The 15,578-nt window shown below is 37.0% G+C and overlaps 1 non-coding gene across 1 annotated transcript; it reads right to left on the reverse strand.

Moving 5' to 3' along the window:
* Positions 1–10,295: 10,295 nt before the first annotated feature.
* trnaw-cca (transfer RNA tryptophan (anticodon CCA)) lies at positions 10,296–10,367 on the reverse strand. The gene has a single exon. It is a non-coding gene; the product is annotated as a tRNA-Trp (tRNA).
* Between the last annotated feature and the right edge of the window lie 5,211 nt (positions 10,368–15,578).

The following is a 15,578-nucleotide window of genomic DNA, read 5'->3' on the forward strand; positions in this document are numbered from 1 at the left end:
TTAGACTCCCAGTTCCACATCAAGAGGCTGAGCACAATGGATGAGTTCTGTACACACGAGTGAGTCCTTGCTGCTGGTATGATATTACTGTATATTCTCTCTGGTGTAGAAAATATTCACTAGTATTCTAGGTTACAGATGGGTCATAATTTGACAGCCTACATTTGATTAATAGGATCCATCTCTGGCATACTTTCTTATTTTTAGTTTATAATGTATAATATTACTTATCTTTTAATGCCAAAATAAAGTGTTTTACATAATGTTCTATGTTCTAAAACGTTACTACAATTTAACTTTGAAATATGGTGACTTTGTATTCTAAGCAAATACTGCAGAAAAGTGCAGTTAATATGTAAAAATGTGTTAGTTCCATTGAGTAGTCATGGGTAATGTGTATGTCTGATTAGTTGATTGATGAAGATCCAGTAGTAAAAAAACTTCTAATATTATTTCAAATATATTATTTCCAAATAAACCAACTTTGGAGAGTAGGTGGCAGTGATGTCAGAGGGAGTGTTCACAGTGTTGTCAAGGTATTGCTTATTGATTTTTAAGATGTTTTTACATTACATTTTTACTTTGATCAAGTTAAAATATGCACAAAATTTAGTTTATAGATACCTATGTGCTAAGCACTGAATTTGCAAGGTGTAAAGCTGCAAAACTGTCTTTTAAAGTATAAGGATTACAGTAGTACATTTGATCCTAAATATTTGAGTAAAAAAACATTGACTGGAAACTCACTTGAAAAACATCTAAGCTCAGTGAGAATTTGTTTTTCAGACAAATGACAAATGAACTGATGATGGAATTCAACTTCGCTGGCATAAACTGGAAAGATCAACGACAAAAGAGGGGCCTGGGAGAGACAAATCTTTATAGAGTAATTAAAGGTACTCTTATTTTATGTTGTACTTTCAAACTTTGGGTACTCTTTAATTAGGACAGACTATTGGTCCATTATTATGATGCAAGCTAAACTTAATACACTGATTAAGCTTTGAGCTTAGTAAACCTTAATGGTTCTTTCTTGAGATTAATCATAATTTATTTGAGTACTAATATTATAAAATTTTCTCCTAGCTGCAGTGCTGAAGTCCCACCCAACAACAACAGAAAATGAAATAAAGGAGCACAAAATGCTTTGTTTGAAGATTGCGTACGCAAGGCAGGGGGCCTGGAAGTATGGACACTGAAAATGATAAGTTGCTGGTTCTAACTGTTAGGACAATAAGAGAGGGCTTTGCAAATGGTGAACAGTAAAAATTGGTCTTAACTTCACATTGTAATCATATTTTCTTGGAAATATAGAAGTTATACGTTTCAAAATTTACATCTGAATTGAAATGTGTTTTTGACTTAAATATTAGCATGTTCAGGTAATTAGTTTGTGTTTGTCTTTACTATTTATATTGCCATGTTACAAGAATTTGTAGCTAAAGTTCACTAGTTGTGTCTTTTTATAATTAGCCTTTGTTGATTACAATATTGTATATCATGTATAATTTGAACTACATATTTTTCAGGTGTTTGATTATTCTGAAAATTAACAAATTCCTACACTAAGTCATTGGCTTGATTTATGCCTTGATTTAAAATCTCTTTGATGTATAATAGTCCTCTAAAGTTATCTGTATAATAGAACTCCAACCATTTATATATAATGAACATATAATCATAGATGTATAATTGACGTATAACAATATACGTATATTAGAATTTCATTCTAGACAAATTACGGACCACATTTATACGTCTAAGGTATTCGTTTAATAGACTTATATTCTACATCTTTTGCCCTCTGGGCCAATTGCTGTTCATGAGCTCCTAGATCCACTTGTTCCCAGTGGAACCAGCCTGGAGCAGCAGAACAGAGGTTTTGTTTCATTATATTGTCTGCCATTGTAAAACAAGTTATCCCTTAGGGATAAAAACTCTCTCTCGAGTCATGTGTATCTCCTGTATTTGCCCCATATTCCCAGGGCTCATCTCTCAGCTGAGTGATCAATAGCTGAACTCCACATTGGGGTACAACAGAGCCTGCTGTGGAATTGGGCAGGGGAGGGCCGGTTGTGCTCCTGAACTAGTCCCCTCCTCTCCTACTCTCGTATTTGAATCACAGTCTATAAACTCCAGCCCTATTGCTTTTTTATTTATTTTGTTTAAAAAACAGCTCTGGTGAGTTATGTATTTAACAATAACATTTCACAAATCTATCCAAAACAATTCTGGTACAATTCTTTTTTTACTCGAAGGTCTTTAGCTTAGTGGGCAAGACCTGGGTTCGAGCCTATACAGTGAGGCATGAACTAGGGTGGGAGTGGCAGGGGTACAAGCCCTAGAAACCAAATCCCTTACAATAAGAGAAGGGCAGACAGTTAAATGGGGATAATTTCGAAGTTGCAAATATGAGATACCATAGCACGGTTTTTTTCACTCCCTGGTGAGACGGGCTTCCATAGTTATGTGTATTCTTGATATATCAGAAGGGGGCACTCTTCTCTTTACCGCACGTAGTCCCGAATACCGTGTATGGAGTTTGCGTGAGTGAGGTCAGTAACGAGCTTGATCAGACCCAATCTACTGCTTTCATCCAAAACAGCCCTTTATTTGGGCTTCAAACACTTAACAACATTGACATATTTAGACAATGTCTGCCTGGAATTTCCTCCCCCTTAAACATTTGTTATATCTCTGCAGCAGAACATAGCAGGAGCCTGGTTCAGGTCTTAAATTGAAGCTAGCCCCCTTGGCTTTGAGTGTGAATAGTCAAATTTCTTAATGTGCCCACTCAGCAGACAAACATATGAAAAAAAAACAGCTGGTGAACATGTTTTTTTGGTCTTCAGAGGTCATATTTTTCAACTATATGCATGTCAAGGGCCTGGGAATGATTTGAAAACCTTGTTCTAGGTAACTACTAGATTGGATAAAAATCTGGGACAAATTGATCAATTAGAAAAAATTCTACATCATGTTTTGTGAAGACTGGACCTGGAATGACATTAATAAATTAATACAAAATCATGAAAATAAGAATAAAAACCATTGCAATTGCTATAAAAACCTTTAGACACTGCTAGAGAGCCTTTATCTGCTGTTATGCAATGAAAACAAAACCTCAGTTAACTTCTGGTGTGGAAAAAAAGGAGCACTGATAAGAAACTGATACTGACACGCTGGGCTGGCCAGGTGTTTTTATTGGGATTCTGCTAGTTCATTAATTTATTGGTTTATTGCATAGTAGTGTCATGTCTGTGGAAACAAACTTTATGGTTTTGTTGTGGTGATATTGGAGAATACGTGCATGTGAGAAAATTTGTAGAGCGGTTTCAAACAAACGTTATCTCAAATATAAAAAGTGTCACCTGGGGAGACAGGAGTACCTCCCCCGGTGACCTCGATACGGACTACCTCCACCTGTTACCCCTCACACTCAATGTTTCAGAAAAAGGGTTTTAATTTAAGCTTTGCCCAGCAGTGTTTGAGCAGAGAAAAGAAACAGAAGCGGTATTCGCGCCGGTCTAGCACAGTAACCACTAACTCAAATAATTCAATAATAATAATAACAATTATAATACTAATAATAGCGAAAGAACACCGACTTCTTCTTAAAAAAAAACTATTAACATAGTGCGTCTCCAACACTGGCTGGAGACTCTGTGTGTCCGGGCTCAGCGGTTATATAGGACAGGACTCGGCGAGCTGCAGGTGAAACTCATTGCTCTGCGCTCCCCGTGCGGAATGCGCGTCTCCTCCCTCCAGACTCGTCACACCGCCTTCATACTCTTCAGCGGGGGAAAAAAAACAACAAACTCACCTTTACTGTCTTCATACATGCCTCTTAAATCCCAGAGTCAGTACTGGGTTTCTCTGTTCGAGGTTACAAGCAGAAACAATAAAAGTGCTGAAAGCAGGAAGTTATTTTTGCTCGTAGGCATAAACGTGTAAAAATACATTTTCTGATTCCTAAAACCTAATAAAATCCACGTACAGTAAGTCTCCCTTTTGTTCCCAACGCACATAACTGAATATAAACCAGTCAAGTTCAGGTATTTTTCTGCTGAATATGAATACACTAGTTCTGGCGCAGCTGTTACAACAAAGATACTTACGAACTATTTTTTTCATACGAGCTACTGCCGTTTTAAAATGGAATATTTTTTCAATTCGCTAAATCACACGAAACACCAACAACACTCATCGTAAGCATCTGACCAATCACATTCCTGAATTTTAAAAGTATTTAGTATTTATTTTAACTTGTTTTTTTAAAAAATATACACCTGTTTTACATATTCTTGCCATTTTTGGCATATTGTAAGTGGTTTGTAACTTCAAATTGATAATTCCTGATCTTTATAACTGTATCATTTCTTTTTACCTTGTTTTAATATGTTTTAATTATTTTTGCATTTTATAGAACTTTTTAATATATTGTGAGCATTTTAGCAAAATTTTTAAATAGGACTATCAATGCTCCTGACTTTTAAACCTGTATTTATTCTGACATTATTCTCTCCAACTGCAGATGAGGAGGGATGCATTTGATTTTTAAATTGGTTGATTTTGGGGGAAAATGTACATTAATTTCTTTGTACGTATCAACAGTGGGAAACTTGGCATTTTGGGATGAATTGCAATCTTTACTGCAAGGCCCTGAGACTGATATAGAAATGATGTGAGATTTAAATGACACGTTTGATAAATCAGACAGGCACAGTACAACATCTAAAATGGCAGAACCCTCTAAAGTACTGAAATATTTTAGGCACATTCATAATCTACAAGATGTTTTGTGGTTACTGTGTCCTGCTACCCTTTCATATTTTTTAGTGTGCATGAATGTGTCCCACTTCTTTTACTAGTTTTTAAGGAAGATTCTGAAATATCTGATTACGAGATCAAGCCAGAAAAAAAATGATGACAATTAGTAGGAAGAAAGATACAATGTATTGACAATGTAATATGCTTTAAAGGATTAAAAGGAAAATAAATACTTTATCTATGCAAACTAATTCAACTGAACTCCTCTAAACACTATAGCCCGAAGAATTGCCGAAGCACAATGTATCACTTTGGGTGACACTAAAGGAAGAGGAACACAACACTCAAAACCACAAACAACTTATTTTCAACAGCAAAAATATGCTTGAAAATATTTGACAAAAAAAAGAAACCTTACACGCATGGAAACCAATATTTATCTGCTAGGGTAGAATGCAGCAGAGAACAGTAGGGCAGAAGGTTAGTGTAACTCTATAGTGCATCACAGAGGCTGGTCTCTTCCCCTCATTATGCAGGCTGACTTGTTCACAGTGAACTGTCCTCCAGCGATCCTCCTCGTCAGCTGCAATCACTGACATCAGACATGATGTTAATACTCTGACAGCACTTTGGCTGATTTAGTTAATGCGTTTTCCTATTAAACAGGAGATCTTGAGTTCAAATCCCAGTGGTGCCTCTCTTCCTGTCTTGTCTTATAGAATGTATCACTATGGATGATCACGTGCGGCTTGATTTTGTTAAATGCAAGTTTTCATTTTCTTTCTAGAACAACTTGCTTTTCATGAAATTCATACAGCTTGCGAAAGATGAAACACAGATCTTGCTTATCAGTGCAAAACAAATATTACAGGCCGGCAAGAATAAAGTCTTTTTTTTTTACCAAAAGCTTGCAAATGGAGAAAAGGGTTGCACGTGAGTCTCTGGGAGCTGTTAATTGAAAGGTTAGTGGTTCGAGCCCATTTCTCATTATTCTACTTAATTGGATTCCTTAGTAAAACCTTAATCCACTTGATATTTGCAGGAAATGCAGTTGTTTTGTGTGTCAAACTACAACAAGTAAACAAGTGAGTACATTAGTCATTATCACTGGGAATGACCAGTCATGGCCAGCATTCAAGGGAATCATATTCAGCCATGGACTTTGACCTTCAAATGGCTGGCGGGAGAATTCATTTATACTCTCGTTGCACCCTTAGTTAAAATATTTAAAATTACAATACAGATTTGTTGGAGAACTTGAAAAGCAAAAAAGACAGTTGGACAGCATGATTATGTTAGGACTGTACATTTGTATTTCAATACTTTTGTATATTTATCTTAATTTTAATATAGATGTAACCATAAATGCTGTTCTATATATATATAAAGATTGTTGTATTTTATAATATTTTAGCAGAGGGCACAAGGGGGTCTATTATACCTTGCGAAACATCCAAGACAACTATAATAGAGGCTCATATTTTTTTTAAAAAGTGCTTTAAAAGAAAACCAAAATTTGTATGATATCATCCCTTAATACCGACGTTCAGTTGAAGGATTTGAAGAAGCAACACAGATAGGTGAGTACATTGATTTTGGACCCATGTTTGCATCTGAATAATCTTTCCTCCTGGAAAGAATTAAAAACAGGTCTGTTTTGAGTCTCATGATGAGTCTCTTCTGGATCTGTAAATTTGTTTCCGATGTATTTTTCAATTTTATCAGATTTTTTCAGGTGAATGCAGTTGATACGTTCAAGTTTTTCTATGATGACAGGACCCACACTTAGGGCTCAGTACTGATAACACTGCTGATATTGATGGAGTAGAAATAAGTGATGTATTGGCAGCTTTATCTGAAACGAGAAGTCCTAGAACACCTACAAAAATGTTAGGATTCAGAGGAAGAAATATTTTTCTACCTCACCCAATCCTATTGTATTAACGAGGCTGAAGTTGGCTGCTTATTCGCCAGCTTCTTATTCGCGTTTTTCGTTCCAGTGCTGCTGCTGTGATGTTATGCCGCCTTTCGCCTGTAGATGGCTCTCTATAGTCATTTTTAAAAATACTAATCCGAGTGGATTACTGCACATATCCTCAGTAAAGGGGAATATGTAAGTAATGATTATCCAAATTGCATTTTTGTATGAAACACATTTCAGAAAATCGAAAACCAATTTTCAAAACTCACAATAACACAAACTGGCATGTTAGACAACAAGTAAATAAGACAAAGGCAAAACGTGAATTCTCAAAGTCTTAAAATCTTGCATTTTGCAAGAAATGTTATTATAGCAGTTTACAATGGGACATTTAGAACATGGCATATGAGAATATATGGTTAACGGAGGATGAGCAAAGGGTGATGACACTTTCTGCGTATTGCTATGACCCTCCCTCCTGATTATAAAATTGTCTCACAATTCTGCCAATGAGGTGTGAGACACAATGTAACAGACTCTCAAAATCCTGAACTTCAGGAAATGTTGCTGTACCATTTTTAAGATATGACCTTCTGAATATGGCATGAGAGAATTCATAGGGAAAAGCTAATTGCTCTTTCTGTTGTATTGCGATGGCCCCTGTTTAAAAAAAAAACATCTCAGTATTCTGACACAAAGGTGTGAGACACAATGTAACAAATTATGAAAATCATGAACTATAAGAAAATTTACTGTACCTTTTTTTAATATGACCCTCTGAACATGGCATGTGAGGATTTATAGTCAACAAAATAGCACCCCTTCTGCTGAATTACTTTTTCCCTCCTTCCTCATTACCAAAACACTGACACTAAGGTAAGAGAGACAAAATCACTCACCACGAACATTTGTAATGACAAAACTTCACTGTTGCATTTCTGCGTTGTGACATTCTGAACATGGCATGTTAAAGTATATAGAAAACCTAGATCAGAACAGGCTAAATGTAATTCATAGTGATTTATATTTTTTTAATTCTTTCTAAATGAAAAAATATGTTTTTCAGTGATTATGACACTTCTGTATTACATAAAATATGCTTCAATGCCAAAATAAATAATAATGGAAAAAATACCCACATTGGACATTCATAGTTGTGATTATAGGAATGTTATATATCAGGTGGGTAGCTGTGTCAGCATGCGTAGGCTGCAAAGGAAAAAGTAAAGGATTATTCCATGCTGAAAAGAGAAGAAAGGAAACATAACGTGTTGGCCGTGGAGCCTTCTTCAGGTGTGAGAAAGACAGGGCAGTAAGCAAAGATAATTTCCTTTATCTTTGCTTACTGCAGTTTAAAGACGTTAGGAAGTTTTACGGCTAACAGCTCCACATCAACTTCCTTTTATAACTAACCTCATCAGATCCCTCAACTCCCAACTCTTCCAATTTCTCACTTCAGAGAAGGATAAAAAACTCAATCATCCTCTACAGAGAAAAACGATCAACACCCCTACCACCTCCACCAATCCTAACCTTGTTTTTACTATACCTTCTGACCTTTCCCTTTCACCCCTTTGCATCCTCGGCTAACTTATTTTAAAAATACAATAGACTGTATAGTATTTATGTTTAAAATTAAGGTAAATATGTCAAAATATCAAAATCCAACTGCACAGTGCTATCGTAACAATGCTTGTCAAGTTCTCAAACAAACCTGCATTGTATTTTTAAAATATTTCAGCAGAGGATTCAACTGGAGTATAAATGAAGATTCAACGATAATTTTTTTTGAGTGAATATGGTTTTCTGGGGAGTTGCAATGTTGGGCATTATTGGACATTTCCCGGTGACCCTGACACGTGTTAAACACTCGCATTTCCTGCAAATATTAAAATGGTTATGGTTTCGCCGAGAAATCCAATTGATTTCAGACAACATTTACATTGCAGAAGAATCCCATTGCTGGGTGGACTCGAACCACCAACCTTTCAGTTAACAGCCGAACGCGCTAACCGATTGCGCCACAGAGACTGACTGGCGGATTCTTCTATCGAATCACAAGTTTTCGGTTAAAAAATAATAATCTTACCGTTTATTTTGCCAGCCGGTAATATTTCTTCTGCACTGATAACCAAGAATTGAATTTCATTTTTCGCAAGCTGTGTGAATTTCATCAAAAACGGAAAAAAAGTTTTCCAGAAAGAAAATGAACACCTGCATTTAACGAAATTAAGCCCTTTGTGATTGCCCGAAATGATACGTTCTGTACTACAAGATAGGAAGAAAGACACGGCTGGGATTTGAATCTCGGTTCTTTTGGTTAATAGAGAAGCGCTTTATCCAACTAGGCTACGGTGACAGGACAACCATCACCTTTTACAGCCACTTGGACACACCGCTCTGAGACATCTGCGTTCAGTAAGCGCTGAACCTGCGCTCAGAGCAAATTGCCTCTTTTACATAGCAGCCCCGACACTGAGAAACGAAGAGAACTGGCTTTTATCTGGCATTTTCATGTCCAATGCGTTTGACATCTCCCAAGGGCGATAGAGTTCTTTTGCGACACTATTTCTTCTTCTTTTTTATTTCTGTACGCTTTGATAAAAAACGAGAAATCGTGCAAGGGAAAAATGTCTTTTTTTTTTCATAGAGAAAACGTGCACCAGGAAATGTTGTGTTGAGAAGAAATGATTTAACATGGTACGTGACCTAATTTATCAGAGCAATTGCTCACCCAGCAAGGTCTGGAGAGGTTGGGGAGTCTGGTGGATGTGATAATTATACGGTGTTGTGGAAGAAAACAGTCTTTCTTTGAATTCTCAGTCAATCGGAATTTCAGTGCGAAACATAAACCCCTTGTCTGATTTAAAGAGATTATATTTTAAAACTCATAAAAAATCAGAAAACACATGTTTCTCACTTTGAAATTTTAGACGGAGCGGTGCATTACTAGTAGAGGCGCTGAGCACACTATGGGGAAATTCAAGTCATGTGAAATGCCAGCGGTTTAATAAACAACGCGTCTGATTTCGGATCATAAGATTATAGGTTCGACTTCTACCTGGCTCGTGTAAATTTTATTATAGCTCCTCAGTAATAGATGTATATTATGTAATGAACCGCACCTGAAAGCAAACGTTGGGTCTGTTTCCTTTGTTTTCCAGCATGAAATAGCAAATCGTTACAAAAAGCACCTGCTAATGTCCAACAGCGGTTTTTTTTTTCAAATTACATTTTCAGGCTTCAGACACTTTTTAATAAAACAAAAGTGTCCGGAAACTCATTAACTTTCAGGTTTGCTTGAACCTGTATAAAAAAAAAAGTTATCTGAAACTTCTGTGATTCCATTATCTGATGTAGCTGTCTCTAAAGTTGGACGTGATGTTAAGCAGATGTGAACTGTGCCTTTTCTCTTAAAAAAAAAACAAAGTTCTTTTTTTCCTCCTCACTCCAATGCTGGGGACTGTAAGCCTGTGTGAGCTCCACACTGCGTGTCCTGTACTGCTCTATTTTGTTTAGATTATCTATGTGGTGTACAGATAGAACTCAACTGCATTGTGTGAATTCCGTGTTCAGGACCAGCAGAACCTGAAAAAGTAACAGCTGACCTCGACGTGATTTGAACACGCAGCCTTCTGATCTGGAGTCAGACGCGCTACCGTTGCGCCACGAAGTCACGGCTGTCCATACCTTTGAATTCCCCAAAGGAGACAAATCAGCTTCACAAAAAAAAAATCTCCTATGAAGAGCGCAGCTCTTCCAAAGAGAGTCTCTTCTTCCCAGACCACATTTTATTCTTCCTGCGCAGCTCTTGTGCAGGTGTTGTTCTCAATTACAGATCCAGGAACACTGATTGTTTTTTCTATTTTTTTAAATTAAGTACCCCAAGGTGCAACGGTAGCACGTCTGACTCTAAATCCCCAAGTTCATTTTCAAAGTATATCGGAGTCAACTGATACTGATCAGGTTCTGCTGCTACTGAACCCGCAGTCTTCACCTTAAAGTTCAATTCCCCAAGCTTTTTGACCTTATATGTCCATCCCGTCTCGTCAAAACTCGTATTTTCACAGGGTACCCTTCATAAATCGCAGTATAGAATGAAAAAACTCCAGTAGATCTCGGCCGCTGTTGGTGATTTTCCTTTAAAAATAAATGAATCTCTGGAAATTTTACGGAGTATCACTTTCACTGAGACCGAGAAGTGTTAAGCTGTACATGCGTCTTTGTGGTTTGGTTGTTAACCAAAAGGGTGGTGGTTTGAGCCCTTCCAGGGACGATATGAGCCTTTTAATGTACACACCCTCCTCACTTCATTTCTCCACGTCCGGTCTTGTACCGCTAACAAATACAGAGCCCGTAGGTTCGCATATATAGCTCTCTGTGTATATAATGAAGAAGCAGAGGTTAGTTTCTCATCTGCGCGTTACAGAGCCTTACGCAACTCGTAGTGTACCACGGGGCATCAATCATTCCAGGCGGAAATGGACTCCTTTTTGTTTCTCGAGGGATCATATTAAACATTTCATTAGTATCGAGAGGAGGATCACCATGAAACACAAAAACAAACAGTTTCATTCTGTCTTTTTTAGAAAGTAGCGTTTGTGCTGCATTAATTATATTTTCGTGGAAATATAGAAGTTGTAAATGTTAAAATTTATATTTGAATCGAAATGTGGTTTTGAGTTAAATTTTAGCGGGATCATGTGATTAGTTTGTTTGTCATTACTATATATATTGCCATGTTACTAGAATTTGTAACTGAAGTTTACTAGTTGTGTTTTTATGATGATTAGCCATTTGTTGATTACAATATTGTATATAATGTATAATTTGAACTACATATTTTTCAGGTGTGAATAATTGTATATTTTAAGAATACATTTCTAAAACAAATCATTGGCTTTATTTACTAGTTTCTACACCTATAAAATATTTATTTGATGTATAATAGGCCTTTAACTATATATGTATATTAGTCCTCTAAATTTATCCGTATAATATAACTCCAGCCATTTATGTATAATAAACATATAATCATAGATGTCTAATTGACGTAGAATGATATATGTATATTTGAATTTCATTCTAGACCAGTTACAGAGCACATTTATACGTCTAAAGTATGCGTTTAATAGCCATATATTCTACATCTTTTGTCCACTGGGATGTGCCGATTTTAATTTAACAAAGCTAGATACACATTTTCTAATGCAGCCTTCATTACAAGACAGTTTGTTTCTCGAAAGCGTGTTATGTAAAAAAGAGAAAAACGAAAATATATAGATGACAATCTTTCAAAGCTGAAGATTTTACTTTTGAAAAATTGACATTTTATGTATGCAGATGCATTCGCTGGTTCTAGAACTTTGCTGTGCTTCCTGAATCATTTTCAGCGTTATAAAGTGGGTGTAGAGGGAGCGATCTCTTTGTAGAGCAGTTGACAGGCTGGAGATGTTCAGACTACTCTCGTTATTTCTCAAATGCTTACATCATTTTTCTTTCACGCTAGGACGCGAGTGTGTACATGGGCTTGGTTTTCGTTTCACTGATTCTCATTGAAGATTTGGGAATTAACGACGAAAGATTCAGTTTGGCAGAAGGTTTGGTTCACAACGATCTTGAAGACACGCCATGTAAGGCAGCGTGTGATGATTTGTACTATAAAAGACCAAGAGCTCAAAGTGACGTCTGCGTTTACCATTTAGACTTTTCCATCTCGGGCACACTTTTAGAAAGCAAAGATAGAGTAGTTGTGTTGAATCACACTAAGACATCTGTTAGCAGAGTGGTGCAGCGGAACCGTGCTGGGCCCTTAATCCAGAAATCGACTGATTGAAACCATCCTCAGCTATGTACATTTTATGCACGATTGATAAGCACACCATCAGTTTAATGAAGTACATTAAAACTGATTTTTCTCTCGTGTGTGTGCAAGCTTCACACTTACAGTACTCTTTAATCTTTACCAATAGCAGATGCCCAAATGTATCTTTGGTTGTTCTGAGATCCTTGATAGTTTCCTCAAATCCTTCAAATGAACATCCATATCAAAGCAATTATGTTTAATTTTATTACAATTAAGGTACATATACAAAATATCAACACACAATTGTATAATGCTCATTTAATAATGATTGTCAAGGATTGTCAAGTTCTCCAACAAATCTGTGTTTTAATTTTAAAATATTTTTGCTAAGGATACAACGGGTGTATAAATGAATTCTCCTGACAGCCAGTTGAAGATAAAATTCCACACGTGAAAATGGTTTTCTTGGACATTGACAGGTACTTAATTGTTTACTTGTAGTTCCACACGAGTAAAATCCATATTTCCTGCAAATTTCAGGAGGGCTTGCGAAGAAATCCCATCAAGTTTTAGCAGAGGTTATGGTTACAGCGGAACAGTCTGAAGCTCGTCCCTTAGTGGGTTTGAACCACCAGCCCTTCATTTAATAGCTGCAGAGAGACACACTCCCGTTGCTTTTTGCCATTCACACGTTTGTAATTAAAGAATTATAAAATACTGACATTTTCCTGCCAGCCGGCAGTATATCTTCTGCACTGACCATGAATAACCAATAACTTTATTTCATCTTTCGCAGTCTGTAATCCACAGAAAAGGAAGTGAATACTTGTATTAAGCTAAATTAAGATGACGGAGATGCACTGCCGTTGTTTTTCTCCACTTTTCGTTAAAAGGAGAAAAATCACTGATATTTTCTTGCGGTATTTCTTCTGTCCTGATTAGCAAGACTTATATTTTATCTTTCAGAAGTTGTATGAATTTCTTGAAGTTCAGAAACAACTTGTTCCACAAAGGAAATGAACACTTGGTTCAAAGTAAATCAAGACATATGTATCTCTCACCGCGTGTGCTCTTATCTGTCCATCTCTCTACTTTTCTCTCACTCTGACAGTCTGTGCAGAGTTTCTGAAGGGGATGTAACACCACTTGGCAAACAGAAAAATTATCAGAGGCAGAATAATAAATCATTATTCTCTTCTCAGTCTGATTCACAGCTCAGAGACAATCGGACAGAAGCTCCATACTTCTTTTTATCCGTCAATCCAGAACCAGAGGACGTTCAGACAATCCTGGAACAGCCTGGACTCAGGTCACATCTCCCCATTTTCTCCTTCCTCACAGCCACTTAGAGACAGAGAAGAGCTCCTGGTTCTCCTCTCTGTGAACTGGGCTCAAGACTCACTGATCTGTCAGCTGTGGACTCTGTTCCAGGTCAGAAGCAAGAAGCTTCTATTAACCCTTTCCAGGACCTCCAGCCCTTCAGTATTACTTTCTTTACTGTATGTCAATCTCCAAACATGTTTTATAAATGTTTTCTAACACACGTGAGTGTGGAATTATCTTTTAATGTAATAAACACAAGTAGTGACACTCTGGTCAGTACACTGTATATTGATTATTAGTAGCCGATGGGCCAATGACCGTGTCTACAGTAGTGACCAGTTGACCAGTCTGTAGCTCTCAGCAGTGGGACTCAGATCACACAGAAGAAGACCTGTCTGTGTGTGATTCCACACCAGCCCAGGGAATCACCAGCTCTCATATGTCTCTCACAGGTGTCTCACAGTCTTATAAATTTACAATTAGATGAATTATTGTAACAGTTATACATTTAATTTAAATAATCAGACTACCTATGGAACTGAGAGCAGGCTGGAAATAAAACCAGGATACACATTTTAACCTCCAGGATCAGGTTCCTGATCCTCCTGGCTTCTATACTCTGATGATTCGTTTAAAACATTTAAATGCACTTATTACAGGGACTTGTACTCGTTCTCTACTGCTCCACACAGGTACGCCTTGTAACACATTCATCTGCGAAGTAAACTATTTTTTTTCCTGTTTAATGAATTTCATTCCTTGGTTTGTCACTCTCCTTTTACAACTGTTATGATTTGCTTCTCTTCACAGCCCGGTGTATTCTTTTTTGGGGGGGATGTTATATCTGTAAGAAAAGCCCCCCAGGCTCCGGACAGGAGTCTCCTCCAGCGGAGACGCGCTCTGCTCTGTTAGAAAGAGCGCTGTAATGTCACAGACACCAGCCTGAGCACCTGGATCAGAGAGCAAGACCGCGGGAGGGTGCGCACGGAGGAGAGTTATTGATCATTTATCTATCGAAAACCAATTAATTCAATTGAAAAACCGTAGAATAAACGATTAACTTCACCGATTGGTGAGTACTGGTTCTTTTTCTGTTTTTGATCCTGTTTTAAATATCTAGAAAACAGTCAATAAAGACTGTATCGATCAATTACCACAGTGTGTTTAGTGTAAAAAATGTTCAAACCGAAATTAAACAATGATTATTCTTATTATTATTTAGGTAACTGTATCCTAGAGCTAAAAAAATATATTCCAAGTTGATAAATGTATGTACAGTGCCTTGCGAAAGTATTCGCCCCCCTTGAACTTTTCAACCTTTTGCCACATTTCAAGCTTCAAACATAAAGATATAAATTTTTTATTTTATGTGAAGAATCACCAACAAGTGGGACACAATTGTGAAGTGGAACGAAATCTATTGGATTTTTGAAACTTTTTTAACTAATAAAAAAATGAAAAGTGGGGCGTGCAAAATTATTCGGCCCCTTTACTTTCAGTGCAGCAAACTCACTCCAGAAGTTCAGCGAGGATCTCTGAATGATCCAATGTTTTCCTAAATGACTGATGGTGATAAATAGAATCCACCTGTGTGTAATCAAGTCTCTGTATAAATGCACCTGCTCTGTGATAGTCTCAAGGTTCTGTTGAAAGCGCAGAGAGCATCATGAAGACCAAGGAACACACCAGGCAGGTCCGTAATACTGTTGTGGAGAAGTTTAAAGCCGGATTTGGATACAAAAAGATTTCCCAAGCTTC

The sequence above is a fragment of the Lepisosteus oculatus genome, chromosome 14 (assembly GCF_040954835.1).
Source record: "Lepisosteus oculatus isolate fLepOcu1 chromosome 14, fLepOcu1.hap2, whole genome shotgun sequence".
In the NCBI taxonomy this organism is placed as follows: Eukaryota; Metazoa; Chordata; class Actinopteri; order Semionotiformes; family Lepisosteidae; genus Lepisosteus; species Lepisosteus oculatus.